Source organism: Bufo bufo, chromosome 2, assembly GCF_905171765.1.
Source record: "Bufo bufo chromosome 2, aBufBuf1.1, whole genome shotgun sequence".
NCBI lineage: Eukaryota > Metazoa > Chordata > Amphibia > Anura > Bufonidae > Bufo > Bufo bufo.
This window is the reverse complement of record NC_053390.1, coordinates 302785489-302803074: the sequence shown is the minus strand read 5'-3', so window position 1 is coordinate 302803074 and position 17586 is coordinate 302785489.

Here is a 17586-nt window from a genome sequence, read left to right as displayed (position 1 = left end):
TAAGCAGGCGTACAGGAATGTGGTATTGACTCACCATAGCTTGGTGTATGAAGTTCCCCGCAGACCCGGAATCTAAGGAAGCAGATATGGAGACCTTGATGCCCCCAAGAACCAGAGTCACAGGAATTTGGAGAGTGGAACAGTTTTCGCCTAGGGCCGCCTCTCCCAAAGACCCTAAGCATTGGAGTTTCCCGACTTCTGGGGACAGTTGCGGACACGGTGACCCGGACCACCACAGTAGAGGCAGAGTCCAGAAGACATGCGAAGACGACGTTCCTCATCCGAGAGCCGAGTGGAATTCACCTACATGGGTTCAGGATCCGAAAAGGAGGTGCGTAATGGAGGTTGAGACGTATTAACCTTAAACAGTTGTTGTGGAAGTCTTTTTTCTCGACGGGCCTCACGAGCTCGCTCCGAAAACCGTATGTCGATTTTAATAGCCAGAGAGATCAGAGCCTCAAGGGAGGTAGGCACATCACAACCTGCAAGTTCATCCTTAATACGTCCAGATAAACCTTCCCAAAAGGCCGCCACCAAAGCCTCCTCATTCCACAAAACTTCAGACGCTAAGGTGCGGAACTGAATAGCATATTGGCCCACCGACCAGCTTCCTTGACGGACGTGCAGCAGAGAGGAGGCCGCAGAAGAAGCTCGACCTGACTCCTCAAACACCCTCTTAAAAGAGTCCATAAATAGTGCCACATTATTGGTGATAGGACCAGATCTCTCCCATATTGGATTCGCCCAGGCCAGAGCCTCACCCTCGAGATGAGAGATAATGAACGCCACTTTAGCGCGGTCTGATTGAAAGTGATGAGGAAGCAGTTCAAAGTGAATTGTACACTGGTTAAGAAACCCACGACAGACTTTCGGGTTGCCGCTGTAACGGGGCGGAGCAGATAATCGTGGTCCGGAAATGCTTGGCTGTGCTGCAGCCGCAACAGGGACAGCAGAAGCAGTAGGAGCCTGTGCAGACTGTGCTGTAGAAAGGGAGTCCAGGCGAGCAGCTACATGCTGCAAGTAATTAATCACTTGTTTCTGGGTGGTACGCTGTTGTTCAAGTTCATGTAGTAGTTCAGACATTCCTGGTTTAGAGCCAGCGGAATCCATGGCCCAAGCGTACTGTTACGACCAGAGGATGTGGATCCTCTGTGTCAGCTGATAGAGGACTGGGAATTAGTCCAATATTGCTGACTGCTGACTCTCAGAGACAGGACCCTGGTGTCTGCACTGGTTACCTTGAATGCAGCTACCTGCAGTAGTGTGAACAGAGTCCAACAAAGGCAGAATAAAGGAACAGATGGTCTTTACTGGCAGACAGTATTCAAAAGTCACTTGACAGATACAGGCAACACAAAGTTCAGAGCAATATAGCATGCAGATATAAGCAGTCTCATAGGCAGCGCAGGGTCTGGATCCAGGCAGACTTACAGGAGGAGATGGGCAGATGCATAGTCAGGCAGTGCAGATATAAGCAGTCTCGTCAGGCAGTGCAGATATAAGCAGTCTCATAGGCAGTGCAGTATCTGGATCCAGGCAGACTTACAGGAGGAGATGGGCAGACGCGTAGTCAGGCAGTGCAGAGGTCTATAATCCAGGTGATCCAATAAACAGACAGCAGGCAGATGCGTAGTCAAACGAAGCAGAGGTCAGAATCCAGGAAATCCAATAAACAGACACAGAGGAATGCTTCAGCGGGAGTCAAGAGGTACAACAACCACGCTTGGGCACTTCATTATGAGTGAAGCTGCCTTAAATACAAATAGTCCCGCCTCCGGGTGGGGATGGTAATCAGGAACCAGCTGCCTACTCCTATAAGAAAGGGAGAGGTGCGCGCGCGCATGCTATAGCGCATCAGATGACACCTGGCAAAGAGGACGGATGCGGCGGTATGCTGGCGGGCACCTGCGTCTCCTACAAGGTAAGCCAGTACTGGGACCCATAGTGTTGCAATGTGTAGACAGCGATCTGCCACCCTGCAGTGGAGATGCAGATCCCATACTGACACGCACACTTGTAGACGCGCTGCTTGTGGCATTCCCACCTGACAATGGGGGCACAGTGGAACCACAAGGCGAAGGCAGAGAAAGAGGAAGAGGTCGCCAACGCAGCTGGGGCACCGCCAGCACCTCAGAAGGCAGGGTTAGCATGGCCGAAATGTGGAAAAGCTTTGTCAGCATGCCACAACAACCAGCACCACCAGCTGATATGGAACGTCTTAGCAGGAGGCAGCATTTCACCAACATGGTGGAGCAGTATGTGTGCACACGTCTACACGTACTGATTGACTGGTCTGCCCCCTTCAACTTCTGGGTCTCCAAATTGGGCCCATGGTCTGAGCTTGCCCTTTATGCCTTGGAGGTGCTGGCCTGCCCTGCAGCCAGTGTATTATCTGAACGTGTGTTTAGCATGGCAGGGGGCGTCATCACAGACAATCGCAGCCGCCTCTCCACAGCCAATGTGGACAAGCTCACGTTCCTTAAAATGAACCAGGCATGGATCCCACAGGACTTGTCCGTAACTTGTGCAGAATACACATTTTTACCGGCCTTAACCAACCATTGTTATACTACAGCGCAATTGCTCATTCTTGTATTGGATATTTCACACTCTTTTGGAGTGTACCCTAATTAAAAAAATTAAAACCAAAAACCAGTGTTGGCTACCTCGTCCTCCTCCACTGCTGCTTCCACCTACACCGCTACGTCCACCGCCTCCTCAAACTCCTACTCCATATGGACCTCCACCTCATAAATCAAGTTTTTATTATTTTATTTGTACGTATTTTATTTTGTCATTTCACAAATGTGTCACATTTTCGGGTGAAATTCACCAATTTTGGGTGTTTAGTACCACTGCTATACCTAGTAGACAGGTTCAAAAAATTCACTAATTTGTCTGTTACATTTTCAGGTGAAATTCACCAATTTTTGGGTGTGAGGTACCACTGCTATACCTAGTAGACAGGTAAAAAAAAAAAAATCACTAATTTGTCTGTTACATTTTCAGGTGAAATTCACAAATTTTTGGGTGTAATATACCCCTCCTCTACCTAGTTGACAGCTTAATAAATGTAACTATTTTTTCTTTTACATTTTCGGGTGACAATAAACATTTTTTTTCTGTCATAGACCCCTGCTCTACCAAGTAGACAGGTTAATAAATTTCACGAATTCTGTTACATTCTTGGGTTGACATTTTACAATTTTGGACGTGAATAAACCCCTGCTCTGCATAGGTGACAGGGAATAAAATTTCTGAAATTCTTCTTTAATTGATGCGCGCCACCTCCTTTCATTCAATGCTTAAACTTTAACAAGTTGTCCCACATTTGCGCTTCAATAATTTGTCACTCATTTGCGCTTTAATAATTTGCCCCACATTTGAGCTTCAATAATTTGTCCCACATTTGCGCTTCAATAACTTTCCCCATATTTCCGCTCGATCCAAAAAAAATGTAATCCATTGATCTGCCTTGAATGTGGTCTCTCTTTCTCACGCTCCATCTCCGGGGTGGAACCCTGATTCGCCGATAACCGTGATCAACATGGCAGGCTCAGAAAAGAACATCGAAAGTTGATAAAGAAGATATCCAAATGGATGGTGGACGTCACGGGGGCACCTCTGCATAGGTGACAGGAACATAAATTTTAAAAATCTTCTGTTACATTGTCAGGTGACATTTTACAAATTTTGCCGGATAGAAACCCGTGCTCTGCATAGGTGACAGGGAATACAATTTCAGAAATTCTTCTTTAATTCATGCTTGCCACCTCCTTTCTTTCAATGCTTAAACTTTAACAAGTTGTCCCACATTTGCGCTTCAATAATTTGTCCCACATTTGCGCTTCAATAATTTGCCCCACATTTGCGCTTCGATAACTTTTCCCATATTTCCGCTCGATCAAAAAAAAAATTTAATCCATTTATCTCCTTTGGATGTGGTCTCTTTCTCACGCTGCCTCTCCGGTGTGGAACCCTGATTTGCCGATAACAGTGATCAACATAGTAGGCTCAGAACGGAACATCGAAAGATATCCAAATGGATGGTGGATGTCACAGGGACGTGCGATTAGGCAGAAGTTATCTAGAGTCAACAAAGCGGCAGCAGGGCCTCTCCTGGCTAACGTTTCCAAATCAAAAATACCACAGTGACATTCCCTTCAATTTTTTATTAATCATTCCAATAACAGGGCATCTTAAGAGTACTGTATTGTTATTTATCGTCACTACCTCCCTGAGTCGGGAGTGGGTAATTGCCGCGTGCCCCCTCCTTTCCTTTAATTCTTCAGTTTTAACAGCTTTTCCCACATTTTCGCTCGATCACAATTCAATGTCATGCATTGATCTCCCTTGGATGTGGTCTCTCTTTCTCACGCTCCCTCTCCGGGGTGGAACCCTGATTCGCGGCTAACCGTGATCAACATGGTAGGCGCAGAAAAGAACATCGAAAGTTGATAGAGCAGATATCCAATTGGATCGTGAACACCACGGGGACGTGCGACATGGTAGGGCAGTATGTTTGCACACGCCTACACGAACTGACTGATGGTTCTGCCCCCTGCAACTTCTGGGTCTCCAAATTGGGCACATGGCCTGAGCTTGCCCTTTACGCCTTGCAGGTGCTGGCTTGCCCTGCAGCCAGTGTATTGTCTGAACGTGTGTTTAGCATGACTGGAGGGGGTTATCACAGGTTATATTTCCCAATGTTTTGGAGTGTACCTGAATTTAAAAAAAGAAAAAAAAAATTAAAACAAAAAAAGAGTGTAGGCTACCACCTCCTCCTCCTCCACCGCCGCTTCCACCTACACTGCCTCCCCAACCTCCTACTCCATATGGACCTCGTCTTTCTAGATCAAGATTATTAGTTTTAATTTGTACGTATTTTATGTTATTTAAAGTCATTTCCCTATCCACATTTGTTTGCAGAGCACTTGCCATGCTCTTAACCACATTTTGATGCTATTTGCAGCCCTCTAGCCCTTTCCATTACATTTTTACACCCATTTTAGTGCTCAAAAGTTCGGGTCCCCATTGACTTCAATGTGGTTCGGGGTCAAGTTCGGGTCCCGAACTCGAACTTTAGGTGTCCGCTCAACTCTAGTCTTGGCCATAGTGGAGTTTGGAGTGTGATTGTTTGAGGTTGTGGACAGGTGTCTTTTATACTGATAAGTTCAAACAGGTGCCATTAATACAGGTAACGAGTGGAAGACAGAGGAGCCTCTTAAAGAAGAAGTTACAGGTCTGTGAGAGCCAGAAATCTTGCTTGTTTGTAGGTGACCAAATACTTATTTTACCGAGGAATTTACCAATTAATTCATTAGAAATCCTACAATGTGATTTCCTGTATTCTTTCCCCCCATTCTGTCATAGTTGAAGTTTACCTACGATGAAAATTACAGACCTCTCATCTTTTTAAGTGGTAGAACTTGCATAATTGGTTGCTGACTAAAAGGAGAAGGAGGAGGAGGAGGAGGCAACCATATACTCTTTTTATGGTGGAAAAGGTGCATGGGAATACACTGCAGTAGATTTAGTTCATTATAAATGATTGATTGAAATTGCCTTTATGTTCATCATCAGCTCAGCTCTCCTATGGTGGATTGAGAAGTCAGGGGCAATCCAGCCCTTGTTCATTTTTATCTGAGTCAACCTGTCAGCATTGCCAATGGACAAGCGGATACGCTTAACTGTTATAATGCCACCAGCAGTACTAAATACACGCTCAGACAAAACTCTGGCGACAGGGCAGGCCAGGACCTCCAAGGCGTAGAGCGCAAGTTCGTGCCACGTGTCCAGCTTGGACACCCAGTAGTTGCAAGGCACTGAGGGATCATTTAGGACGCTGACACGGTCTGATATGTATTCCTTCACCATCTTCCAAAACTTTTCCCTCCTTGTACCACTAGGCCACGCTTCAGGGTGAGGTTGCTGGTGGGGTGTCATGAAAGTGTCCCATGCCTTGGAGAGTGTTGCCCTGCCTTTGTTGGAACTGCTGTGTGTTCCCCTTGTCTCCCTTCCTTGCTTGCCTAAGGAAGTACGGACTGCGCCGGCCACATTGTCAGATGGAACAATCTCCCAACAAGTACCTTCTGGTATTGCACCGTTTTACTCGTCCTCTCCACCACAGGAATGAGAAATGAGAAGTTCTCTTTGTCGAGAAGGGTGAACACCCAGTAATCCGTGTTATCTAAAATGCGCATAACGTGAGGGTCATGGGAAAGGCAGCCTAACATGAAGTCAGCCATGTGTGCCAGAGTACCAACAGGCAAGACGTCTATGTCGACATCAGGATGACTCTCCATCTCCTCATCCTCCTCCTCCTCTTCTGCCCATCCACGCTGAACAGATGGAATTAAAGTTCCATGGGTACTACCCTCTGTAGCAGAGGCAACTGTCTCCAGCTCCTCCTCCTCCTCAGGGTCCAATTCGCGCTGAGAAGACAAACTGAGGGTGGGCTGGCTATCACCCTGTGTAATGTCCTCCCCCATTTCCTCGTCTACCACATTCTGAGTGTCGTCCTTAATTGTGAGCAGTGATCGTTTGAGTAGACACAGCAGTGGGATGGTTACGCTGATAATAGCGTTATCGCCACTAACCATCTGTGTGGATTCATCAAAGTTTTTTAAAACCTCACAGGGGTCTGACATCAATGCCCACTCCTTGCTTGTGAATAGTGGCAGTTGACTCGAAAGGCGACGACCATGTTGCAGCTGGTATTCCACAACTGCCCTCTGCTGTTAACAAACCCTGGCCAACATGTGGAACGTAGAGTACCAGCACGTTCTCACGTCGCACAACAGTCGGTGAGCTGGAAGCCTCAAGCGCTACTGCAGTGTTGACAGACCGGCTGAAGCTGTGGACGACTTGCGGAAATGGGCACACACGTGGCGCGCCTTCACTAGTAGCTCTGGCAAATTGGGGTAGGTTTAGATAAACTGCTGAACCACTAAGTTTAAGACGTGGGCTAGGCATGGGATGTGTGTCAGGTTGCCGAGCTCCAAAGCCGCCACCAAGTTACGGCCATTGTCAGACACAACCATACCTGGTTGTAGATTGTGTGGAGAGACCCACAGCTCGGTCTGGTCCCTTATACCCTGCCACTGCTCTGGGGTGGTGTGCTGTTTGTCCCCTAAGCAGATCAACTTCAGCACAGCCTGTTGACGCTTACCCACAGCAGTGCTACACTGCTTCCAGCTAGCGACTGATCGCTTACTACTGCTGGAGGTGGAAGTGGAGGAGGAGAAGTGGGGGTTGGAGCCAGTAACATAGATGCTGGTGGAGACCCTGATAGATGTAGGGCCCGAAATCCTGGACGTGGGTAGCACCTGTGCCATCCCAGGGTAAGACTCACTCCCGGCCTCCACAACATTCAGCCAGAGTGTCGTCAGGGCAGGGCACGGGTGATGTTCTGGGACACATGCTGGTGTAAGGCGGGAACAGCACACCATGAAAAATACTGGCGGCTGGGGACTGCGTACCGAGGGACGGCCGCCGACATCAGGCTGCGGAAGGCCTCAGTCTCCACAAGCCTAAAAGGGAACATATCAAGGGCCAGTAATTTGGAAAGTTGTGCATTTAGTACCATGGCCTGTGGGTGGCTGGGTATTTGCGCTTGCGTCAAATGACTGTGTTATGGACATTTGGACGCTGCGCTGGGACAGGGAAGTGGATGTTGTTGCTGATGGTTCATGCGTAGGTCCAGGTGCAGGGCGAGGGGATTGGCCAGCAGTGCGTAACACAGGGGAAGAGGAGGCAGTGGTGTGACCCGCAGCCAGGCGTTCGGCCCACTTATTAGGGTCCTTGGATGCCATGTGGCGGATCATGCTGGTGGTGGTGAGGTTGCTAATGTTCACGCCCCGGCTCATTTTGGCACGGCACAGGTTGCAAACTACCACTCTTTTGTCGTCTGCACTTTCCTCAAAAAAGCGCCATACTGAGGAACACCTACTCCTTGGCAAGGTAGATTTACGCATAGGGGTGCTCGGTGTAACGGTTGCGGGCCTATTTGTTGTGGGCCGACTTCTCCCTTTTGTAACCCCACTGCCTCTTCCAGCCTGATGCGGTGCTGCGGATCCCTCCCCCTGTGTACTGCTGTCCTCGCTCGACTTTTCACCTACCCATGTTAGGTCAGTGACCTCATCGTCAACCACTTCCTCTTTCACTTCCTCACTCTGCTTATCCTCCTGACTTGACCTAACCACAACCTCAGTGATTGACAACTGTGTCTCATCATCATCCACCTCATGAAAGAAAGATTGCCGTTCACCACCATCATCTTCTTGAGACTGTGAAGGCTCAAGAGGTTGGGAATCAGGGCAAAATATGTCAGGTCCCTCTTTAAGCGTGCAGGGTGCGAGGGCCAAATGTAATAGTTGATCAGAGTGAGAATTCGGTTGACCAAACTCTTGCCTACAGAGACTGGACTTGGTGGAAGAGAGGGTGGTGCTTGACCGACTGGAAGCATTATCTTCAGCAATCCAACCGACCAACTGTTCGCACTGGTCCGACTTGGACAGTGTTGTCCTGCGCTGGCCAGTTAAGGTGGACATAAAGCTGGGTACGGTGGATGTTTTTTTTTTTTTTCTGGTGCACTGGCAGCAGGCACAGTTTCATTGTGCCCAGGGCCACGGCCTCTGCGTGGACCATCAGCATCACGCCCACTTCCCCGTCCCTTAGTGCTCTTCTTCATATTAATTGTTTTGTCACTAGATGCGGCGCAGATGCTTTTACAGTCCGCTAAAGACAAAGTTTTCAGAGGCAGGACAGCATATGTCACAGAAACCCACAGAAAATGGACACTATATTAGGCCCGGATTAGTTAAATTTGCCCTAAAGAAACAGTTTTCGGATAGATTCTATATACAGTACAGACCAAAAGTTTGGACACACCTTCTCATTCAAAGAGTTTTCTTTATTTTCATGACTATGAAGGCATCAAAACTATGAATTAACACATGTGGAATTATATACATAAACAAGTGTGAAGCAACTGAAAATATGTCATATTCTAGGTTCTTCAAAGTAGCCACCTTTTGCTTTGATTACTGCCTTGCACACTCTTGGCATTCTCTTGATGAGCTTCAAGAGGTAGTCCCCTGAAATGGTCTTCCAACAGTCTTGAAGGAGTTCCCAGAGATGCTTAGCACTTGTTGGACCTTTTGCCTTCACTCTGCGGTCCAGCTCACCCCAAACCATCTCGATTGGGTTCAGATCCGGTGACTGTGGAGGCCAGGTCATCTGGCGCAGCACCCATCACTCTCCTTCATGGTCAAATAGCCCTTACTTTTCAAAGTTTTCCCAATTTTTCGGCTGACTGACTGACCTTCATTTCTTAAAGTAATGATGGCCACTCGTTTTTCTTTACTTAGCTGCTTTTTTCTTGCCATAATACAAATTCTAACAGTCTATTCAGTCAGACTATCAGCTGTGTATCCACCTGACTTCTCCTCAACGCAACTGATGGTCCCAACCCCATTTATAAGGCAAGAAATCCCACTTATTAAACCTGACAGGGCACACTTGTAAAGTGAAAACCATTTCAGGGGACTACCTCTTGAAGCTCATCAAGAGAATGCCAAGAGTGTGCAAAGCAGTAATCAAAGCAAAAGGTGGCTACTTTGAAGAACCTAGAATATGACATATTTTCAGTTGTTTCACACTTGTTTGTTATGAATATAATTCCACATGTGTTAATTCATAGTTTTGATGCCTTCAGTGTGAATCTACAATTTTCATAGTCATGAAAATAAAGAAAACTCTTTGAATGAGAAGGTGTGTCCAAACTTTTGGTCTGTACTGTATGTCACAGAAAGCCACACACTATGGACACTAAGTTAGGCCCATATTATTTAAATTTACGGTAAAGAAGCCGTTTTCAGATGGCGTACTGTATATATCACAGAAAGTCACACACTATGGATACTAGATTAGGCCCAGATTAGTTAAATTTACGACAAAGAAACAGATTTCGGATGGAGTACTGTATATGTCACGGACGTGTATTACACACACACACACACACACACTACAGAGACAGTAGATGAGGGCTGGCCCCTGATTATTTAAATTTACGCTAAAGAAACAGTTTTCGGATGGTGTACTGTATAGGTCACAGAAAGCCACATACTATGAACACTAAATTAGAACCAGATTAGTTAAATCTGCCCTAAAAAAACTGTTTTCGGATGGGGTACTGTATATGTCACAGAAAACAACACACTATGGACACTAGATTAGGCCCAGATTGGACTTCAGTCGTAATTTTCTATTTGATTACTTGTCATCCCAGCGACAACTGTTATAGGTTCAACAACTTTTGAGAGTTTGATTTTTTTTACATTAACACTTGATTATTTTATAATCTTATTGTAATACATGACATTTAATGCTATGTATATCAATTTTATTTTTTGTATGTGACATTGATTTGCATTATTATTTCATTATAAAAAAGAATGATGCTTTTTGAACTTGAAAAACTTGAATAAAGAAAGAATTTAAACAGATTAGTTAAATTTGCCCTAAAGAAACAGTTTACGGATGGCGTACTGTATATGTCACAGAAAGCCACACACTATGAACACTAGATTAGGCCCAGATTATTTAAATTTACACTAAAGAAACTGTTTACAGATGGTGTACTGTATATGTCGCAGAAAGCCACATACTATGGACACTAGATTAGGCCCTGAAAAGTTAAATTTTCCCTAAAGAAACAGTTTTCGGATGGCGTACTGTATATGACACCGAAAAAAAGACAGTAGATGAGGGCTGGCCCCTGATTATTTAAATTTACTCTAAATAAACTGTTTTCGGATGGCATACTGTATATGTCACAGAAAACAACACTATGGACACTAAATTAGGCCAATATTATTTAAATTTACGCTAAAGAAACATTTTTCGGATGGCGTACTGTATATGTCACAGAAAGCCACATACTATGGACACCAGATTAGGCCCAGATTAATTACATTTGCCCTAAAGAAACAGTTTTCGGATGGAGTACTGTTAATGTCACGGATGTGCATTACACCCACACACTGCAGAGACAATAGATGAGGGCTGGCCGCTGATTATTTAAATTTACGCTAAAGAAACAGTTTTCGGATGGCATACTGTATGTCACAGAAAGACACACACTATGGATACTACAATAGGCGAAGATTCGTTAAATTTGCCCTAAAGAAACTGTTTTCGGATGGTGTACTGTATATGTCACAGAAAGCCACACACTATGGACACTAAATTAGGCCCAGATTATTTAAATTGTTTTTAAAATAATGTCTTATTTATTTGAAAAGTGGATGCTTTAGACATATTCTGAAAAAGTACCATCTCAATCTGGTTTATTTGATAAGTACACTTGATAAATGTCAGATTCAAACAATCTTTGTCATGAGCTCACAAGTAATGTGCACTTCTTATTTATGTTCCCACTGTAATCACCCACGTGATTGACTTATTCTTGTACTTTTGGGATCTATCACTGTTATACAGAACCTTCAACTGCACTGTTTGTAACAGTTATTACCGATTTCAGTTTTTTTTTTTTTTTTTTATAAAAACAGAATTTACACAGATTATTAAAATTTGCCCTAAAGATACAGTTTTCGGATGGTGTACTGTATATGTCACAGAAGAAAACACACTATGGACACTAGATTAGGCCCATATTATTTAAATTAACGCTAAAGAAACAGTTTATGGATGGCGTACTGTATATGTCACAGAAAGCCACACACTATGGACACTAGATTAGGACCAGATTATTAAAATTTACGCTAAATGAAACAGTTTTCGGATAGAGTGCTGTATATGTCACGGATGTGTATTACACGCACACACTACAGAGACAGTAGATGAGGGTTTGCCCCTGATTATTTAAATGTACGCTAAAGAAACAGTTTTCGGATGGAATACTGTATATGTCACAGAAAACACACAATGGAAACCAGATTATGCCCATTGTATTTAAATTTACACTAAAGAAACCGTTTTCGGATGGCATACTGTATATGTCACAGAAAGCCACACACTATGGACACTAGATTAGGCCCAGATTATTTAAATTTACTCTAAATGTAACAGTTTTCGGATGGCGTACTGTATATGTCACGGATGTGTATTACACACACACACTACAGAGACAGTAGATGAGGGCTGGCCCCAGATTAGTTACATTTGCCCTAAAGAATCAGTTTTCAGATAGCGTACTGTATATGCCACACACTATGGACACTAGATTAGGCCCAGATTATTCCAATTTAGAAGTATGTGTATTACACGCACACTATTGACAATAAATGTGGCGCTGATTATTTGAATTTACGTAAAAAAACACAGTCTGCGGATGATGTACAGTATATGTCACTAATAGGTATTAAAGAAAAATAAATTGCTGCTGTCAAACACACACATAGTAGTCCTTAAAAGGACTTTGGGGTCTTTGAAAATATTTTGGTAGTAAAAACAGCAAATTTCTCTCTATGCACTATCTCTCCCTTCCTCAGCACGAATGTCCCTGAGACTGATCAATTTAGCGCAGGTAAAAATATATTGCTGCTCTAAAAGTTTTTGAAAAGCTTTCTCCGAATAAAAACTGTTAAATTCGCTCCCTACACTATCTGTCCCTTCCTAAGCGCAGCTCTCCCTGACTCGCAATAAGCCGAACTCGCGTCATTGGGTGCTATATAGCACCCGATGACGTGTTCCGGCCAGCCAATCACTGTAATGCCAGTAGCCAACATGGCTACTGGCATTACAGTGATGGCAGTACTTACCTGCACGTTTATTGGATGCTTATCAGCCACGAAAAGTGCAGGAAGGAGACTCGAGCATGAAGCTCGAGCACATGCAGTATTCGGCCAAGTACCGCCATGTGCCGAGCATAGTGATGCTCGAGCCGAACAGGTATTCGGCTGAGCATGCTCGCTTATCACTATTTATTATGTAAAACTGAAACAAACAACCAGTCATATTTGGTATTGTTGAGTCTGTAACAACCTGCTCTATAAGGCCACACGGGCGAATTTTCCGCGTGGGTGCAATGCGTGACGTGAACGCATTGCACCCGCACTGAATCCTGACCCATTCATTTCAATGGGGCTGTGTACATGAGCAATGTATTTCACGCATCAACTGTGCATTGCGTAAAAATTAAAGCATGTTAGATATTCTTCGTTTTTCACGCAACGCAGGCCCCATAGATGTGAATAGGGCTGTGTGAAAATCGCATTGCATCCGCAAGCAAGTGTGGATGCAATGCGATTTTCACGGATGGTTGCTAAGGAGATGATGTGAATAAATAGGGATGAACCCCGGGACCCCATTAAAGTCCCTTTACTTTATTATTTTCCATTATAACATGGTTATAATAGAAAATAATAGCATTCTTTAATACAGAATGCTAAGTAAAATGACCATTAAGGGTTAAAAAATAATTTTAAAAAATACTCCTCATCCACTTGATCGCGCAGCCGTTATCGTCTTCATTCTTCTTCTTGCAGGAGCTGCAAAAGGACCTGCGCTGACGTCACCGCGCCAAACACATGGTGAGTGCGATGATGTCAGCGCAGGACCTTTTGCAGGTCCTGCAAGAAGAAGAAAAAATATGATAACAGCTGGACGATCAAGTGGATTCGGTGAGTAATTTTTTTATTATTTTTTTAACCCTTAATCATCATGTTACTTAGCATTCTGCATTAAAGAATGCTATTATTTTCCATTATAACCATGTTATAATGGAAAATAATAAAATCTGCAGAACACCGAACCCAAACCTGAACTTCAGTGAAGAAGTCCAGGTTCGGGTCTGGGTACCAACATTCAGTTTTTCATCACGCTCGTGCAAAACGCATTAAAAGGCTTTGCACTTGCGCAGAAAAAACTGAACAACTCAACAAAATCTTAGACAAAACTGACTGAAATTGTGTGCGCACTCGCGCAGGCTTCCCGAAGTGCTCCCCCAAACCGCATCCGGTCCTCTTCCGCGACACCCGTGTGAAAGGGGCCTAAAAATACCACATGATCTAACCTGTCAGATGAATGTTGTAAATAACAAAACAAAAAACGGTGCCAAAACAGCTATTTCTTGTTACCTTGCCCCACAAAAAGTGTAATATAGAGCAACCAAAAATCATATGTACCCTAAACTAGTACCAACAAAACTTCCACTCTATCCCGTAGTTTCTAAAATGGGGTCATTTTTTGGGGAGTTTCTACTCTAGGGGTGCATCAGGGGGGCTTCAAATGGGACATGGTGTCAAAAAAAACAGTCTAGCAAAATCTGCCTTCCAAAAACCGTATGGCATTCCTTTCCTTCTGCGCTCTGCCGTGTGCCCGTACAGCAGTTTACGACCACATATGGGGTGTTTCTGTAAACTACAGAATCAGGGCAATAAATATTAATTTTTGTTTGGCTGTTAACACTTGCTTTGTTAATGCCAAAAAAGTGATATTCTAAAATTTCATTTACATTTTCCTTTAATTCTTGTGGAACACCTAAAGGGTTAAGAAATTTAGCAAAATCAGTTTTGAATACCTTGAGGGGTGTCGTTTCTAAAATGGGGCCATTTATGGATGGTTTCTATTGTGTAAGTCTCACAAAGTGACTTCAGACCTAAACTGGTCCTTAAAAAGTGGGTTTTGGAAATGTTCTCAAAATTTGCTTCTAAACTTCTAAGCCTTATAACGTCCCAAAAACAGAAAATGTCATTTACAAAATGATCCAGACATGAAGTAGACATATAGGAAATGTAAAGTAATAACTATTTTAGGAGGTATCACTATCTGTTTTGAAAGCAGAGAAATTGAAATCTTGAAAATTGTGAATTTTTCAAAATTTTTGGTAAATTTGGTATTTTTTATAAAGAAAAATGAAATATTTTGACTCAAATTTGCAACTGTCATGAAGTACAATATGTGACGAAAAATCTGTCTCAGAATGGTTTGGATAAGTAAAAGCGTTTTAAAGTTATCACCACATAAAGTGACACATGACAGATTTGCAAAAAATGGCCTGGTCCTTAAGGTGAAAAATTTTCTGAATGGGTTAATCAAAAAGGCTGAAACTCATGGAGGAGGAGAATGGCTTCTGAGATGTCTTCAAGAGGAGCGCAGCACTGAGGATCCAGATCTTCAATCAGCTAATCTAGTCTGCGCATCAGCCTCCAGCAGGATCGCAGTGCTGGACACAGGAAAAGACACCATCGCTGTGCACCGTCGCAGCAATGAGTCATAGCCATCCCCACACACAAAAAGGAGCAGGAAGAAAGAAGAGCTTTCTCACCACCACAAGACAGTGTAAAACAGAGGAATAATAATTATTCTGTGTCACACAGTGCGAGAAACATGGGGAGGAAGATGTCAGCAACTCCTCAACTGCCACCTACTTCAACAGCAAAGAAGGCTCATGCAGCTAACTGTGGGAGAACAGCAGTCAACACATGAAATATAAAGCATCCTTTTAATACAGACACCTTTTCAGGTGAAAAGGTGCAGCTATTTAAAAAATGTATTTCTTTTATGTCTCATAAAGAAACTATTAAGAATGCAAATACTGTATGGTCTTCCCCAGGCAGTCATCAGTCATCTTTCAAAAAGACAACAAATATTTTGCTACAATTAATTACCCCCCCCCCCCCCCCCCATATTACTAATGACAGATGTTTAATTGTTTATTCCCATCTTTGGAACTGGGCAGCGGTGTAAAAGAAACATCTGTAAAATAACTAATACATGCCAGATTTCTGCATTGGGATTCCATATGTCACATCAGACCAAAAAAAATAATTTGGAACAGAGAATTCATTGATATTTTTTCTCTTCTTCCATCTTCAAAAGAGACATTAAAGCTAGACAAAAAAGAGGAAGATGAGAGAAAAAAGAATCAACAAAAAACATTCTTAAATTAGCTTCAAGCATTTTGCATTTATTCGGCTGCACTAGGTGAGAAACATCCGAATCTTTGTGGCGGACTGTTTCATCACCTAGACAGCATTCTTGAAGCTTACAAAAATTTGTATGGTGTAACTATAATGAATTCTTTTGTCACAAACTAGCAGTATACCCGGATTTAAATTGGGGATTTAAGGATGTTGGCCTTTGGATCAACCTAATGTTGCCCCAAAGGACCAATCTTTTTTGTCATCAACAAAACCCCAAGAAAGGAATTTGCTTTGCCTTAAATGAGTCAGTATGTAGATGGAAAACAAATTGTAAATATAGACATGAACGTACTTTTTGCATCGGTAACCACTGTGGGGGGTTAGCTCTTCTCCGGTGGTCATTCTCACAGATACGGCTTCAGGACACCAGGTTTCAGGTCCAAACAGTGTATTTATTGTGCCACACCAGCAAAAACAAAACAATAAACACTCGCCCGTCCAGGCTCTAACTAAACACAAAATTCCTGACTCACCTAAGTCACCGTTCACACCCTGTGATCACATGCAGCTTTTACAGCCAATGTCCCACAGCTGGCTGTACAGGGCACAGTACGCCCATTGTCTCCAATCCAGTGTCTCTTGTGGGGGATTGGGGCTCAATAGTCCGCCTGACTATGGCCCTGCGTCCCTCCCAGGCGTCGCTTTGTCCCCCAACTCCAGGCTATCTCCCAGCCTTGTGGTCCCTCAGCCTTGCCCAGCGGAGACCACACAGTCAGAGCCTCCAGGCCTCTGTCCACAGGTAACACACTCCCCCCTTGCTGATACCCTGGGAGGTGCTTTATGCCAGGCTGAGTACCTCCAGCTGGTCTCCCCTGTCGTGGAATAGTGGTGTGGACCGCACTATCCAGCCCTTCCTTGCCTCTAACCTGTGTGAGACCTGTCACTGTCTCACACCACCCATCAACAAAATGCTTTAAAAAGCAAAGTTTGCAATTTTCACAAGGTAAAGAACTCAGGAAGGAAGTGACCCCACTGAACATCCCAAGACTCATACATTATTTAAAAATGTACCCAAACAAAACGATGGCGCAAATATTAATTGAGGGGTTCTCAATTGGTTTTTACGTACCTACTTTATCTGGTTCTGGTTGTACTTTCGTTAAAATTTTAAATCTGTTAATGTAAACAAAAATGTGGTTCAGGAAAAAATAGATAAAGATACGTATTTCTGCTGGTCCTTTTCATTAACCTCCTTTCTAAAATTTCATGTTGTCACCCTTCGGTTCAGTCCCTAAGAAAGAGGCTAATACTTATTGCCTCATTCATCATTTATCGTACCCAAAAGACAATTCTTTAAATTATTTAATTGACAAGAATTCTACAACAGTGCACTATGCTTCGTTTGACCAAGCATTATCTCTACTTAAAAAAGCAGGACATAATGCTCTACTGACAAAAACGGACATTAAATCTGCATTCAAGTTATTACTTATTAACCCGACGGGTTACAACTCATTAGGTTTTCTTTTTTAAGGAAAATACTACTACAACAAAGCACTACCTACGGGATTTTCTTTATCCTGTTTTTTACTTTGAGGCATTCTCCACCTTCTTGCAATAGATGCTGGAAAATCATTCAACAGGTGGAAAGGTTATCCACTACTTGGACGATTTTCTATTCATAAGTAAGTGTGAT